The sequence below is a fragment of the Scyliorhinus torazame genome, chromosome 19, assembly GCF_047496885.1.
Source record: "Scyliorhinus torazame isolate Kashiwa2021f chromosome 19, sScyTor2.1, whole genome shotgun sequence".
Lineage (NCBI taxonomy): Eukaryota > Metazoa > Chordata > Chondrichthyes > Carcharhiniformes > Scyliorhinidae > Scyliorhinus > Scyliorhinus torazame.
Window position 1 is genome coordinate 52,332,445 of NC_092725.1, and position 14,456 is coordinate 52,346,900.

The following is a 14,456-nucleotide window of genomic DNA, read 5'->3' on the forward strand; positions in this document are numbered from 1 at the left end:
GGCGCAGCCTCCAGGCCGAATTCGACCTGGTAACCACCAGGAAGGCGGAGGTGCAGTGGAGGAAGGCCCAGGGGGCGGTCTACGAGTATGGGGAAAAGGCAAGCCGGATGCTGGCGCATCAGCTTCGGAAGCGGGACGCAGCTAGGGAGATCGGGGGAGTTAAGGACCGGGTAGGGAGCGTGGTGCGGAGTGGGGTTGGCATCAATGGGGTCTTCAGGGACTTTTACGAGGAATTGTACCGCTCCGAGCCCCCACGGGAGGAGGGAGGGATGGGCCGTTTCCTGGACCAATTGAGGTTTCCAAAGGTGGAAGAGGGACTGGTGGCGGGACTGGGGCCCCGATTGGGCTGGAGGAGCTGATCAAAGGGATAGGAAGCATGCAGGCGGGGAAGGCACCGGGGCCGGCCGGTTTCCCGGTCGAGTTCTATAAAAATTTTATATGGACCTGTTGGTCCCGCTGTTAGTTAGGACCTTTAATGAGGCAAGGGAGGGGGGGGCTTTACCCCTGACGATGTCCCGGGCACTGATCTCCTTGATCCTGAAGCGGGACAAGGATCCCCTGCAATGTGGGTCTTACAGACCGATTTCCTTGCTAAATGTAGATGCCAAGGTGCTGGCGAAGGTCTTAGCCACGAGGATTGAGGATTTTGAACGTTATCATGATGCTGGCGAGGGAGGGGTAGACGGAGATAGTGGTGGCGATGGACGCTGAGAAAGCCTTCGATAGGGTAGAGTGGGGGTACCTGTGGGAGGTGCTGAAGGGGTTCGGGTTTGGGGAGGGGTTTGTCAGGTGGGTTGGGCTGTTGTACGAGGTCCCGATGGCGAGTGTGGCCACAAATAGGAGGAGGTCCAAGTACTTTCGGTTGCACCGAGGGACGAGACAGGGGTGTCCCCTGTCCCCCCTGCTCTTCGCACTGGCGATTGAACCCCTGGCTATGGCACTGAGAAAGTCGAGGAACTGGAGGGGGTTGGTGCGGGGTGGGGAGGAGCACAGGGTGTCGCTTTATGCGGACGACCTGCTGCTGTATGTGGCGGACCCGGTGGGAGGAATGCCAGAGGTAATGAGGATGCTTAGGGAATTCGGGGACTTTTCGGGGTACAAGCTCAATATGGGGAAGAGTGAGCTGTTCGTAGTTCAGCTAGGGGACCAGGAGAGGGGGATTGGCGAGCTCCCACTAAAAAGGGCGGAGAGGAGTTTCAGATATTTGGGGGTCCAGGTGGCCAGGAGCTGGGGAGCCCTGCATAGGCTTAACTTTATAAGGCTGGTGGAGCAAATGGAGGAGGAGTTCAAGAGGTGGGACGCGTTGCCGCTGTCCCTGGCGGGTAGGGTGCAGTCAATCAAAATGACGGTGCTCCCAAGGTTTTTGTTCCTGTTCCAGTGCCTCCCCGTGTTTATCCCGAAGGCTTTTTTCAGGCAGGTTAACAGGAGTATAATGGGGTTTGTGTGGGCGCGAGGGACTCCGAGGGTGAGAAGGGTGTTCCTGGAGCGGAGTAGAGATGGGGGGGGCTGGCGCTGCCCAACCTCTGTGGGTACTACTGGGCCGCCATTGCGACAATGGTGCGCAAGTGGGTGATGGAGGGGGAGGGGGCTGCATGGAAGAGGCTGGAGACGGCGTCCTGTGTGGGTACGAATCTGGGGGCGCTGGCAACGGCGCCGCTGCCGCTCCCTCCAAGGAGGTATACCACGAGCCCGGTGGTTGTGGCGGCCCACAAAATTTTGGGGCAGTGGAAGCGGCATAGGGGGTAAGTTAGGGCCTCGGCGTGGACCCCATTACGGGGGAACCACCGGTTCGCCCCAGGAAGAACAGGTGGAGGGTTTTCGGGGTGGCACAGGGCAGGCATACGAACGTTGGGGGACCTGTTTGTGGACGGGAAGTTCGCGAGCTTGTGTGAGCTGGAGGAGAAGTAAGGGCTCCCCCCGGGGAACACCTTCAGGTACTTACAGGTAAGGGCGTTTGCCAGACGGCAGGTGGTGGAATTCCCACGGCTACTGCCACACACAGTACAGGACAGGGTGCTCCCGGGGGGGTGGGTGGGATTGGGGAAGATCTCGGAAACTTACCAGGTGATGCAGGAGGAGGAGGAGGCCTCAGTGGTGGAGTTGAAAGGTAAGTGGGAGGAGGAGTTGGGAGAGGAGATCGAAGAGGGGACGTGGGCAGATGCCCTAGGGAGGGTGAACTCTTCCTCTTCATGCGCGAGGCTCAGCCTCATACAGTTTAAGGTGCTGCACAGGGCACACATGACAGGGACAAGGATGAGCAGGTTCTTTGGGGGTGAGGACAGGTGTGTTAGGTGCTCAGGGAGCCCAGCAAATCACACCCATATGTTCTGGGCATGCCCAGCGCCGGAGGAATTTTGGAAGGGCGTAGCGAGGACGGTGTCGAGGGTGGTAGGATCCAGGGTCAAATCGGGCTGGGGGCTCGCAATATTTGGGGTGGCAGAGGAGCCGGGAGTGCAGGAGGCAAAAGAGGCTGGAATTCTGGCCTTTGTGTCCCTGGTAGCCCGGCGGAGGATTCTCCTTCAATGGAAAGATACGAGGCCCCCAAGTGTGGAATCCTGGATCAGCGATATGGCAGGGTTCATTAAATTGGAGAGGGTGAAATTCGCCTTGAGAGGGTCGGTACAAGGGTTCTTTAGGCGATGGCAACCGTTCTTAGACTTTCTGGCAGAACGCTAGACATTGGTCAATGGCAGCAGCAGCTCGGGGGGGGGGGTTTACTTTATTTTTGTTTATGTTATTTACACTGGAAGGGTCTGAGGGGGTGTATACACCTGTTGTCTTAAGTCGGGGTGTTAATGTTAATTTATTATTTAGGTACGGGGGGGAGGGGTTTGGGGGGGTTGCTTTTTTAGATTGTGTTTGTACTTACCCCTGTTGGGTTCTTTTTTCTTTCTCATTTTGTTATTGATATTTTATGAAAACCTTTAATAAAAATTATTTTTTTTAAAAACTCTGGATCACTACCACTTGTGAACCAGAATCAAAAGTCATTCCACTTTCTCAGCATCCAGTTGAATTTCTTCAGCCAGAGGGTGGTAAATCTGTGGAACTCATTGCCGCAGAAGGCTGTGGAAGCCAAGTCACTGAATGTCTTTAAGATAGAGATAGATAGGTTCTTGGTTAATAAGGGGATCAGGGGTTATGGGGAGAAGGGGGATGGGAAACATATCAGCCATGATTGAATGGCGCAGAATACTCGAACGGCCTAATTCTGCTCCTATGTCTTATGGTGTGTGACCACAGGCAACGAGCAAATCATTAAAGTTAAGTATCCTGACAGCAGTCATGGGGTTGGGTTCTCCGAAAATGGGACTATGTCCCCATGCCAGCGTAAAAACAGTGGAGATTTACTCCTGAGATTCCTGTAGAAAAGATGAACTAATTCTGAGCCCTGCAGGGGGCTAGCAAGGACCTGGAGTAAATCTCACAGCTTTAGCTGCGTATACGGGCCCCCGCACTTCCGGTTCGGAGTCCGTGCATGCTCACGACCTCCAGCGGCCACACCGCGGACTCGGACCACGGAGCCACACCGAGAAAGAATTTCTTCAGCCAGAGGGTGGTAAATCTGTGGAACTCATTGCTGCAGAACTGTCGTAAAACGTCACCGTTCCCACGCCGGCATGGGGCCATAGCCTCAAAATCGGAGAATCCAGCCCATGATTTTTGGGCTCCTTGCAGAAGCATGCACTTGATGAAAAGCGCAGTTAGTGTTGGCAGAATGCAGAAACCTTCATGAGAAAGTACACAAGAAGAAGTTGGCATGCAGCCTCCCATTTCAATCAATGGGTGCAGGTTAATTTCTATTAACGAAGAAAGGAAGAAAAAGCTTTTATTCATACAAAGTGCCTGTCATGACTTCAGAATATGCTTGACAGCCGACAAAGTACTTCTGAAGTGTAATTACTGTTTTAATGTGGTGAAACAAGGGTAGCACCTTCCTTGTCTCGGCCTAGATTGGGTATCCTTGTCCAGGAGTGGAGCTTGAACTCAGAACCGTCTGACTCGCATTACACTTTACCTTTTGAATGTGACAAACAAAATTATATACAAATTAAGTTCAATCTGCCTAGTTTATTAGCAATGTAGAAATTGCTTGATCAAAACGTTCCATTCTGGTGGTTGTACGGTACAATGATAATGGAGTTGTTGGCTAATTATCGCAATCGATCTATATCAATTAATCTACAGCAGATCTGAGACGAGAACAACCCCAGTGGTGGAGAGCTTTGGAAACAAAGGTCCAAATTTTACCTGTTGCTCCCATGAATGCTAAACATATCAGACCATGTCTGAATAAAGCATAAACACATCCTCTGGATTCTTACGTAACACTGTCTGGAAAGCACAATAACAACTTAGATTTATACAGCACCTTTAATGTAGTAAAACATTGTGCGGCGTTTCACAGCAGCATTATCTTTCTTTGAAAATATTTTTATTCGGTTTTTAACATTTTGTACATCAAACAAAACAATGCAAAACAGCAAGAACAGCAACCCCCCCCACCCCACTCTACCAACCAACTCCACCCCCCCCCCCCCCCCCCCCCACCCCCCCGCAGCAGCTGACAACGCCACAGGAGCATTATAAAACAAAATGTGACAGTCAGCCAAATCACAATTGTAACAGTGCAGTAGGAGGCCATTTGGCCAGTCATGTTTGCACCAGCTCTCCAAAAGAGCATCATGGCTTAGTGCCATTACCCTACCTTTTCTCCACATCCCTGTACATAGAGCATACAGTGCAGAACGAGGCCATTCAGCCCATCGAGTCTGCACCAACCCACTTAAACCCTCACTTCCACCCTATCCCCGTAACCCAATAACCCCTCCTAACCTTTTTGGTTACTAAGGGCAATTTGTCATGGCTAATCCACCTAACCTGCACGTCTTTGGACTGTGGGAGGAAACCGGAGCAGCCGGAGGAAACCCAAGCAGACACTGGGAGAACGTGCAAACTCCGCACAGACAGTGACCCAGCGGGGAATCGAACCTGGGACCCTGGTGCTGTGAAGCCACAGTGCTATCCACTTGTGCTACCGTGCTGCCCCGCATTGTTCCTATTCAAATAATAATCTAATGCCCTCTTGAATGTCTTGGTTGAATGCCTCCCCCACACTTCCAGGCAATGCATTCCAGACCCGAACCATTCAATGTGTGCAAAATTTTTTCTCATATCAAATTTGCCTCTTTTGCAAATCGCTTTAAATTTGGGCGATCTCCTTGACATTTTTACAAAGGGGAACAGTTTCTCCCTATCTATTCCGTCCAGCCCCCTCATGATTTTAAATATCTCCAGCAAACCTTATCTTGGCCTTCTTCTCTCCAAGGAGAACATAAAATCATAGAATTTACAGTGCAGAAGAAGGACATTCGGCCTATCGAGTCTGCACCGATACCTGAAAGAGCACCCTACCTAAGCCCACACCGCCACCCTATCCTCGTAACCCAGCAGCCCCACTAACTTTTGGACACTACGGGGAAATTTAGCGTGACCAATCCACCTAACCCGCACATCTTTGGACTGTGGGAGGCTGGACTGGAGGGCATGTCTTATGAAGAAAGGTTGAGGCAGCTAGGGCTTTTCTCACTGGAGTGAAGAAGGAAGAGAGATGACTTCATAGAGGTGTCCTAGGTGATGAGAGGCGTGGATAGCCAGAGACTTTTCCCCAAGGCGGAAATGGCTGTCGCGAGGGGACATCATTTTAAGGTGATTGGAGGAAGGTATAGGGGAGATATCAGAAGTAGGTTCTTTACACAGAGAGTGGTGAGTGCCTGGAATGCACTGCCAGCTGAGGTGGTGGAGTCAGAGTCATTAGGGACATTTAAGTGACTCTTGGACAGGCACGTGGAAAACAGTAAATTGAAGGGATGTAGGTTAGGTTGATCTTAGGTTAGGATAAATGGCTGGCACAACATCGTAGGCTGCAGGGCCTGTACTGTGCTGTACTGTTCTATGTTCTAAGCTGGAGCACCCGGAGGAAACCCACAAAGACATGGGGAGAACTTGCAGACTCCGCACAGACAGGGACCCAAGCCAGGAATCAAACCCGGTCCCTGGCGCTGTGAAACAACAATACTACCGTGCCATCCTAACCTCTCGAATCTATCCTCATAACTGAAGGTTCTCATCCTGGAACCATTCTTGTAAACCTCTTCTGCATCTCTTTACATTCTTCATGCAGTGTGGTGTCCAGAACTGTACATAATACTCCAGCTGAGGTCTAATCAGTGTCTTGTATAAGTTCAGCATAACCTCCTTGCACTTGTACTCTCAGCTCCTATTAATAAAGTCTAGAATATATTTTATTAACTGCTCTCTCCACCTATCCTGCCACCTTCAATGATCTATGCAGATCTACACCGAGGTACCTCTGCTCCTGCATCTCTATAAGAATTTTACCCCTTATTTTATATTGCCTCCCCATTTTCTTCCTACCAAAATGTATCACCTCATGCTTCTCAGCATTGAACTTCATCTGCCACTTATCTATGCCTATGTCCTTTTATATTTTGACAGATAACCAAAAGTTTGGTCAAAAATATAGGTTTAAGAAGAGAAAGAGAAATAGCGAGGCAGAGAGGTATAGGGAGTATATGTCAGAGCTGAGGGACTTGGCAACTGAAAGCAAGGCGACCAGTGGTGGAGCAATTAATATTGGGGATGCTCATGAGATCATAATTATTGGAGCGCAGATATTGTAAAAGGTTCTGTGGCTGAAAGGGAATGCAGTGGAGTGAAACCATGTAAGGATTTGGAAGCAAGGATAAAAATTTTAAAATTGAAGCATTGCTAAGTCGTGAGCCATGAAGGTCAGTGAGCACAGTGGTATTGGGTGTAGGAGACTTGGTGTGAGCAGCAGAGTTTTGGTATACTTTAAGTTTATGGAGGATAGAATCTAAAAGACCAACCAGTGGATTGGAATAGTCAACTTTAGAAGTCACAAAGACATGGATGAGGGTGTCAGTAGCTGATTAGTTTAGGCTGGGGGGGGATGTTGGGTTATAATATTTTTTTATTTTTTTTGGTTTATTATCACATGTACTGAGGTACAGTGAAAATTATTGTTCTGTATACATTCCACACAGATTTTTCCGTACATGAAAAAACATAGGACGGACGATAGATGTAAATATATAGACCCCGGCATCGGGTGAAGTATACAGCGTAGTACTACTCAGTAGAGAAAATGTATGAAGAGATCAGTTCAGTCCACAAGAGGGTTATTCAGGAGTCTGGTAACAGCGGGGAAAAAGCTGTTTTTGAACCTGTCTGCATGTTCTCAGACTTTTGTATCTCCTGCCCGATGGAAGAGGTTGGAAGAGAGAACAAACCGAGTGGGAGGGGTTTATGTTGCCCACTTTCCCAAGGCAGCGGGAGGTGTAGACAGAGTCAATGAATGGGAGGTGGATTCACGTGATGGACTGGGCTGTGTTCACAACTCTCTGTAGTGTTTATCAAATAGCTGCAGTGATGTCAGAATGTGGGTGGAGCTGGGCTGTCTGTCTGCTTTACTTTTGTTTTTGAGCAGGCAGCTACAGTGTTTTAGTTTCGTTTTCAGAGCTGGATAGCTGCAGGCAAAGCAAGCAGCTGTATAATGATCTCTCTACAAGCTACAGACTGTCGTCAGCTGATTTGAGGATTTCAAAGTAATACAAGGAATGGTAGGCCTAACATACGATGAACGTCTGAGGATCGTGGGATTATATTCATTGGAGTTTAGGAGGTTGAGGGGAGATCTAATAGAAACTTACAAGATAATGAATGGCTTAGATAGGGTGGATGTAGGGAAGTTGTTTCCATTAACAGGGGAGACTAGGACCCGGGGGCACAGCCTTAGAATAAAAGGGAGTCACTTTAGAACAGAGATGAGGAGAAATTTCTTCAGCCAGAGAGTGGTGGGTCTGTGGAATTCATTGCCACAGAGGGCGGTGGAGGCCGGGACGTTGAGTGTCTTCTAAGACAGAAGTTGATAAATTCTTGATTTCTCGAGGAATTAAGGGCTATGGAGAGAGAGCGGGTAAATGGAGTTGAAATCAGCCATGATTGAATGGTGGCGTGGACTCGATGGGCCGAATGGCCTTACTTCCACTCCTATGTCTTATGGTCTTATGTTTCTGTAGAGAATTTAAACCTGCTGTCTTTCTGTAAAAAGGGTCTTTTGGTCTTATAGATGTTGTTAGGAAAGTTATGAAGGGTTACTTATAGGATATTGTATCTGTGGGGATTATTGGTGTTGATAGTTGTTAAGATGTTTACTGTGGGTTTATAAAGTGTTAACTGGATTCATAAACCTGTAAAGTAGGCCCTTGTGCTCCCCACAACCACAATCTATTAAAAGTTGTGGGTCAGGTAAACTCCATGATACACTTTGGGGTTCTCTAAATCCTGGCCCATAACAGTAGTTTCTTATGGTCTTGGGCCAAGCAGTTGCCATACCAGGCTGTGATACAGCCATATAGGATGCTTTCTATGGTGTATCTATAAAAAGTGGTGAGTCAATGTGGACATGCAAATTTCCTTTGTTTCCTGAGGAAGTATAGGCGCTGTTGTGCTTTCTTTGTCGTAGCGTCGACATGGGTGGACCAGGACAGATTGTTGGTGATGTGCACACCTAGGAATTTGAAGCTGTCAACCATCTCCACCTCGGCACCACTGATGCTGACAGGCGCATGTACGATACTTTGCTTTCTGAAGTCAATGACCAGTTCCTTTTGCTGACATTGAGGGAGAAATTGTTGTCGTTACACCACTCCACTAGGTTCTCTATCTCCCTCCTGTATTCTGACTCATCGTTGTTCGAGATCCGACCCACTACGGTCGCGTCATCAGCAAACTTGTAGATGGAGTTGGAGCCAAATTTTGCACGCAGTCGTGTGTGTATAGGAAGTATAATAGGGGGCTAAGTACGCAGCCTTGCGGGGCACCGGTATTGAGGACTATCGTGGAGGAGGTGTTGCTGTTTATCCTTACTGATTGTGGTCTATGGGTCAGGTAGTCGAGGATTCAGTTGCAGAGGCAGGAACCAAATCCTAGGTTTTGGAGCTTTGATATGCATTTGGCTGGAGTTATGGTGTTGAAGGCAGAGCTGCAGCCTAATAAATAGGAGTCTGACATAGGGGTCCCTGTTGTCGAGATGCTCCAGGGATGAGTGTAAGGCCAGGGAGATGGCGTCTGTTATTGTGGCAGTATGCGAATTGCAATGGATCAAGGCATTCTGGGAGTATGGAGTTGATGCGTCTCATGACCAACCTCTCGAAGCACTTCATAATGATAGATGTCTGGACCACCGGACAGTAGTCGTTGAGGCACATTGCCTGGTTCTTTGGCACCACTATGATGGTGGTCTTCTTGAAGCAGGTGGGAACCTTGGAACATAGTCGGGAGAGATTGAAGACAGTGAACGCAATCGGCAGTTGGTCCATAGCAACATAGAAAGTAGGAGCAGGAGGAAGCCATTCGGTTTTCAAAACTGCTGTGCTATTCATTATGATCATGGCTGATCATCCAACTGAATAGCCTAATCCTGTCTCCCGCTCCCCCATATCCTTTGATCCCCTTCGTCCCCAAGTGCTATATGTAACCGATTTTTCAAAACATGCAGGGCGGGATTCTCCGTTGGCCGACGCCAAAATCGGGAAAGGTAATTGGGTGGAGAATCGGTTCCGTTGCCGAAATCGCAGCAGGTGCCGACTTCACGTCAAATCACAATGCTCCAGCACCTCGACGGCGGCGTCAATGCATTCCAGAAGGTGGGCTGTGAGGTCGAGGTGGATGGGCACGGAGCATTATTGCCGCAGCCGGTAAGGCAGCCATGCAGCTGTGCAGACCGCGAACAGCCCACTTTGAACTTAGTGCCATGGGTCGTATATGTGTCCCTCCAGGGCCCCTCCGGAGGTGCCCTCTGTCCCCAGCCGACCCATCAGCTGTATGGGCGCACTCCAGCGCAACCAGTACCGTCTTGTTGGCTGGGATGAGTGTGTCTGCAGATTGTAATGCGTATATGCGGCTGTTGCTTCTCAGCCTCCCAAGTGTCAGTGACGGAACCAATGAACCCCGCAGCCGTATCCATTGGAATCGATTGAGTTCCACGTGGCGCCGGTGCTAGCCCCTCAATATAGCGGAATTGGTCCAGGTGTGGCACCAGTTTTTCTGTTATGAAAGTCCACAAATTCTGCGTTGGCGTCAACACTTAGTCTCAGAAACTGAGCATCCTACCCACAATGTTTTGGCCTCAACTACTTCCTGTGGTAACAAATCCCACAGGCTCACCACTGTCTGGGTGAAGAAATTTCTCCGCATCTGTCCTAAATGGTCTACCCAGTCCTCAGACTGTGACCCTTGGTTCTGGATACCCCCACCATCGGGAACATCCTGCCAGCATCGACCCTGTCTGCTTCCTGTTAGAATTTATGAGATCCTCCCACATTCTTCTGAACTCCAGCGAATACAATCCGAACCAATTTAATCTCTCCTCATACGGCAGTCCCGCCATCCCAGGAATCCGTTTGGTAAACCTTCGCTGCACTCTATACAAGAACATCCTTCTTCAGATAAGATCAAAACTGCACACACAATATTCCAGATGTGGCTTCACCTAGGCCCTGTATAATTGCAGCAAGACATCACTGCTCCTGTACTCTAATTCTCTCGCAATGAAGCCCAGCATGCCATTTGCCTTCCTCTCCACCTGCTGTACCAAGTACCTGCCCCCCGATCAACCACCACCTTCTCCATTTGAAACCTCACCCTCTTGCCCACAATATCGCTACCTCCCGAGCCCTACTGTCAAACTCCAAGTGAAACACCTGACTCACCCAACCCTTCCTAAACCTCACCTGATTCCTCACCCTCAAATGGGTCTCCTACAGCATCACCACATCGGCCTTTAAACTCTTCAAGTTTGCGAAAACTCTTGATCTCTTCAACGATCCACCCCTCATGTTCCACATCACTATTCTGACCGGGGTCTCTCAGACCCCACCCTTCTGTCGCCATCATAGTAACCCTGTGCCCTGCCCCTCTGGCCTGGCTCACCCCATCCTTTTGTTACCGTTGAACACCTCACCTAAACAAAGGGCAACACAGGTGGAGAAGGTAGTCAAGAAGGCATACGGCATGCTTGCCTTCATTGGCCAGGGCATTGAGTATAAGAATTGGCAAGTCATGTTGCAGCTGTATAGAACCTTAGTTAGGCCACACTTGGAGTATAGTGTTCAATTCTGGACGCCACACTACCAGAAGGATGTGGAGGCTTTAGAGAGGGTGCAGAAGAGATTTACCAGAATGTTGCCTGGTATGGAGGGCATTAGCTATGGAGGAGAGGTTCAATAAACTTGGTTTGTTCTCACTGGAACAAAGGAGGTTGAGGGGTGACCTGATAGATGTCTACAAAATTATGAGGGGCATAGACAGAGTGGATAGTCAGAGGCTTTTCCCCAGGGTAGAGGGGGCATAGGTTTAAGGTGAGAGGGGCAAGGTTTAGAGTAGATGTACGAGGCAAGTTTTTTACGCAGAGGGTAGTGGGTGCCTGGAACTCGTTACCGGAGGAGGTGGTGGAAGCAGGGACGATAGTGACATTTAAGGGGCATCTTGACAAATACATGAATAGGATGGGAATAGAAGGATACGGACCCAGGAAGTGTAGAAGATTTTAGTTTAGACGGGCAGCATGGTCGACACGGACTTGGATGGCCGAAGGGCCTGTTCCTGTGCTGTACATTTCTTTTTTCTTTGTGCTTTGTTGTTCCCCAGAATCCCGCCATCCACTTCCTCTTGCAAACACGTCCCCAAGTATCGATTCGCTCCCCCAACCTTTCACACGTTCCAGGCCCATCAAAACCTGTTCGACCAGGTTCCAATGACCGTGGCCCCTTCCCCCACCACACTCCCGTTCACTGGCTAACCTTCGCTTGCTAGTGCGGAGCCCCTTGCCTAAGCCCTCCTCCTCCTCCGAACCCCCTCCTCAGTAACCCGGCCCCCAGACCCCAACAATCCCCCACTTCTCTTATAACAAAGAACAGCAAAACTGCATCCCCCAAAACATGTGAACATCTATAAACAAAGGTAAACTACATTCCCCCATTCAAAAGACAGAAAAATCAGACAACCCCCCCCCCATCAAATGCAAAACAAGAAAAAGACGAAGCACAATCCCCATCTCCACAACCCAAGTCCCAACTCTCATTTCAGTCCCAGTCCTTCGTCCTTCACGAACGCTTCCGCCGCCTCCACTATCTCAAAATAGAAATTCCTTGAATTGTTCGTCATTCTCAACTTCGCGGGGTAGACCACTCCAAACATCACGCCGTTGCTGTACAGTGCCACCTACACTCGCCCACCTTCTCGCCAACTCTGCCGTCAAGTCTTGGTATATTCGTATACCAGCGCCTTCCCACTTCACTTCTCGCCACTGCTTCATCCAACTCAAGAGTTTCTCCTTCACGTAGAACTTATGAAAGCAGATTATGACCACCCTTGGTGGCTCATTTGCTTTCGACTTCGGCCTGTCTAACTCATAGCAGGAAGGTTCTCCCCCCTCCCCACCAACTCCACCAGCATCTTTGCAAAGTGCTCAGTCGGCCACGGGCCCTCCACCCCCTTAGGCAGGCCCACGATCCACAGATCCTGCCACCTTGATCGGTTCTCCAGGTCCTCCAATTCAGCTCTGAGCTCTTTGTTGGCCTCCACCACCCTCCGCAGGTCCCCACCCATCGAGGTGAACTGGTCGCTGTGTTGCGATAGAGCCTCCTCCACCCCCTTCAACTTCTCTCCTTGCTCCCGCACCTCGACCAACGTCTTCAACACTGAATGAATGAAATGAAAATGAATGAAAATCGCTTATTGTCACAAGTAGACTTCAAATGAAGTTACTGTGAAAAGCCCCTAGTCGCCACATTCCGGCGCCTGTTCGGGGAGGCTGGTACGGGAATTGAACCGTGCTGCTGGCCTGCCTTGATCTGCTTTCAAAGCCAGCGATTTAGCCCTGTGCTAAACAACCACTGCCACCTTTACTGGGGCAATCGCCTCCTCCAACTACTCTTCCATCGCAGCCATCATCTCCCTCTGCAACACCTCCATGTGCTTGGTGGACTGCCTCTCAAACTCCCCCGCCATCATCTCGGTCAGAGTTTCCACTGAGGGGAGCGTCCACCCAGTGACCCAGCCTCCGTCATCTTTCTTCCTGCCGGACTCACCAACTCACTCAATGGCAGACTTTGGCTTGCCCCCCCTTCTTTCCAGTGCCCTTCTTCTGGGTCTTCGACATCTTGCACCTTCCTTGTAACTTCCCACAGCAGCTCATTCACTAACTACCCGAAACAGTGTATAAAAGTCCAAAATCCAGAGACTCTATCAGGAGCCACCTAACGTGCGACCTCCACCTACTTGCCGCCACCATAAGTCCCATTCAGCTGACTTTAACTCATGCCCGCTGAATCACTCCTCTGATCTGAAGTTCCAAAGTTATGGAAGTATGAATCTCTGTGGTGCAGAAGTGTTGGGCTGTGGCTGCTGCAATCCATGTCTCTTTTTAAAAAATGCTCCTGCCTGGAGTTCTTCTCCTGAGCCCTTGCTGGCAGAAGCACTTAAAAAAACATTGATTGTAACAGCCCCAGTTCAACACTTGTAGAATTATAAGATTCCTACAGTACAGTACATTCGGCCCCTCAAGTCTGCACCCTCCGCTGAAAGAACACCCTACTTCAGCCCAATCCCCGGCCTGTCCCCGTAACCTTACCTAACCTGCACATCTTTGGATTGTGGGAGGAAACCCGAGCACCTGGAGGAAGCTCATGCAGACACTGGGAGAACATACAAACTCCACACAGACAGTCACACAATGCCATAATTGAACACTGGTACCTGGTGCTGTGAGACAGGAGTGCTAACGACTGTGAAATCATGCTGTCCATAAGGACTCAGACTTCCACAACATTGGAGCTTTGGATTGGACCTGGACCTTCAGGTCCAGGAGAGCGAAGTGGCGAAAAGGTGAATCAGGGAGTGGGAGGTTCAGCAGAGGAGGCCGCAATGCGTTGGGTTGGCGAGGGGGAGGATCTGCAATAACGAGGAGATTCGGGAAGGGGAGGCAGGATCCACATATATTTTTAAGTCTACTTTATTTTAAAAGTTATTTCATTTACCAGTATAGGAATTTAGCAACATCAAATATTTAAACTTAGAGCGTAGAATGTTTTTTTTTGTCTGATAAGGAAGAGCCTGTGGAACCTAACTGCAGTTTTAACAATGATCCCTGAGGCAACTAATGTTTCACTTTAAGTCATTTCACTTAAAGCTGTGATTTACAGGAACGCAACCACAACTTTAAGTGAGCACTTTGCTGCAATTGCGAATGTACAGCGATATTCCCTGATTTTCCCCAGCTGGAAAACAATAGTCTGAGGGAGCACCTGGTCGGATTGCCATATTTAAATAAACTGATGATGATTGGATTC

At 49.4% G+C, this 14,456-nt stretch overlaps 1 protein-coding gene across 4 annotated transcripts in view; it reads left to right on the top strand.

Annotated features, from left to right (window-relative positions):
• hipk2 (homeodomain interacting protein kinase 2) overlaps nt 1-14,456 on the top strand; it is a 405,644-nt gene that overhangs the window by 362,794 nt on the left and 28,394 nt on the right. The gene's annotated exons all lie outside the window — the stretch shown is intronic.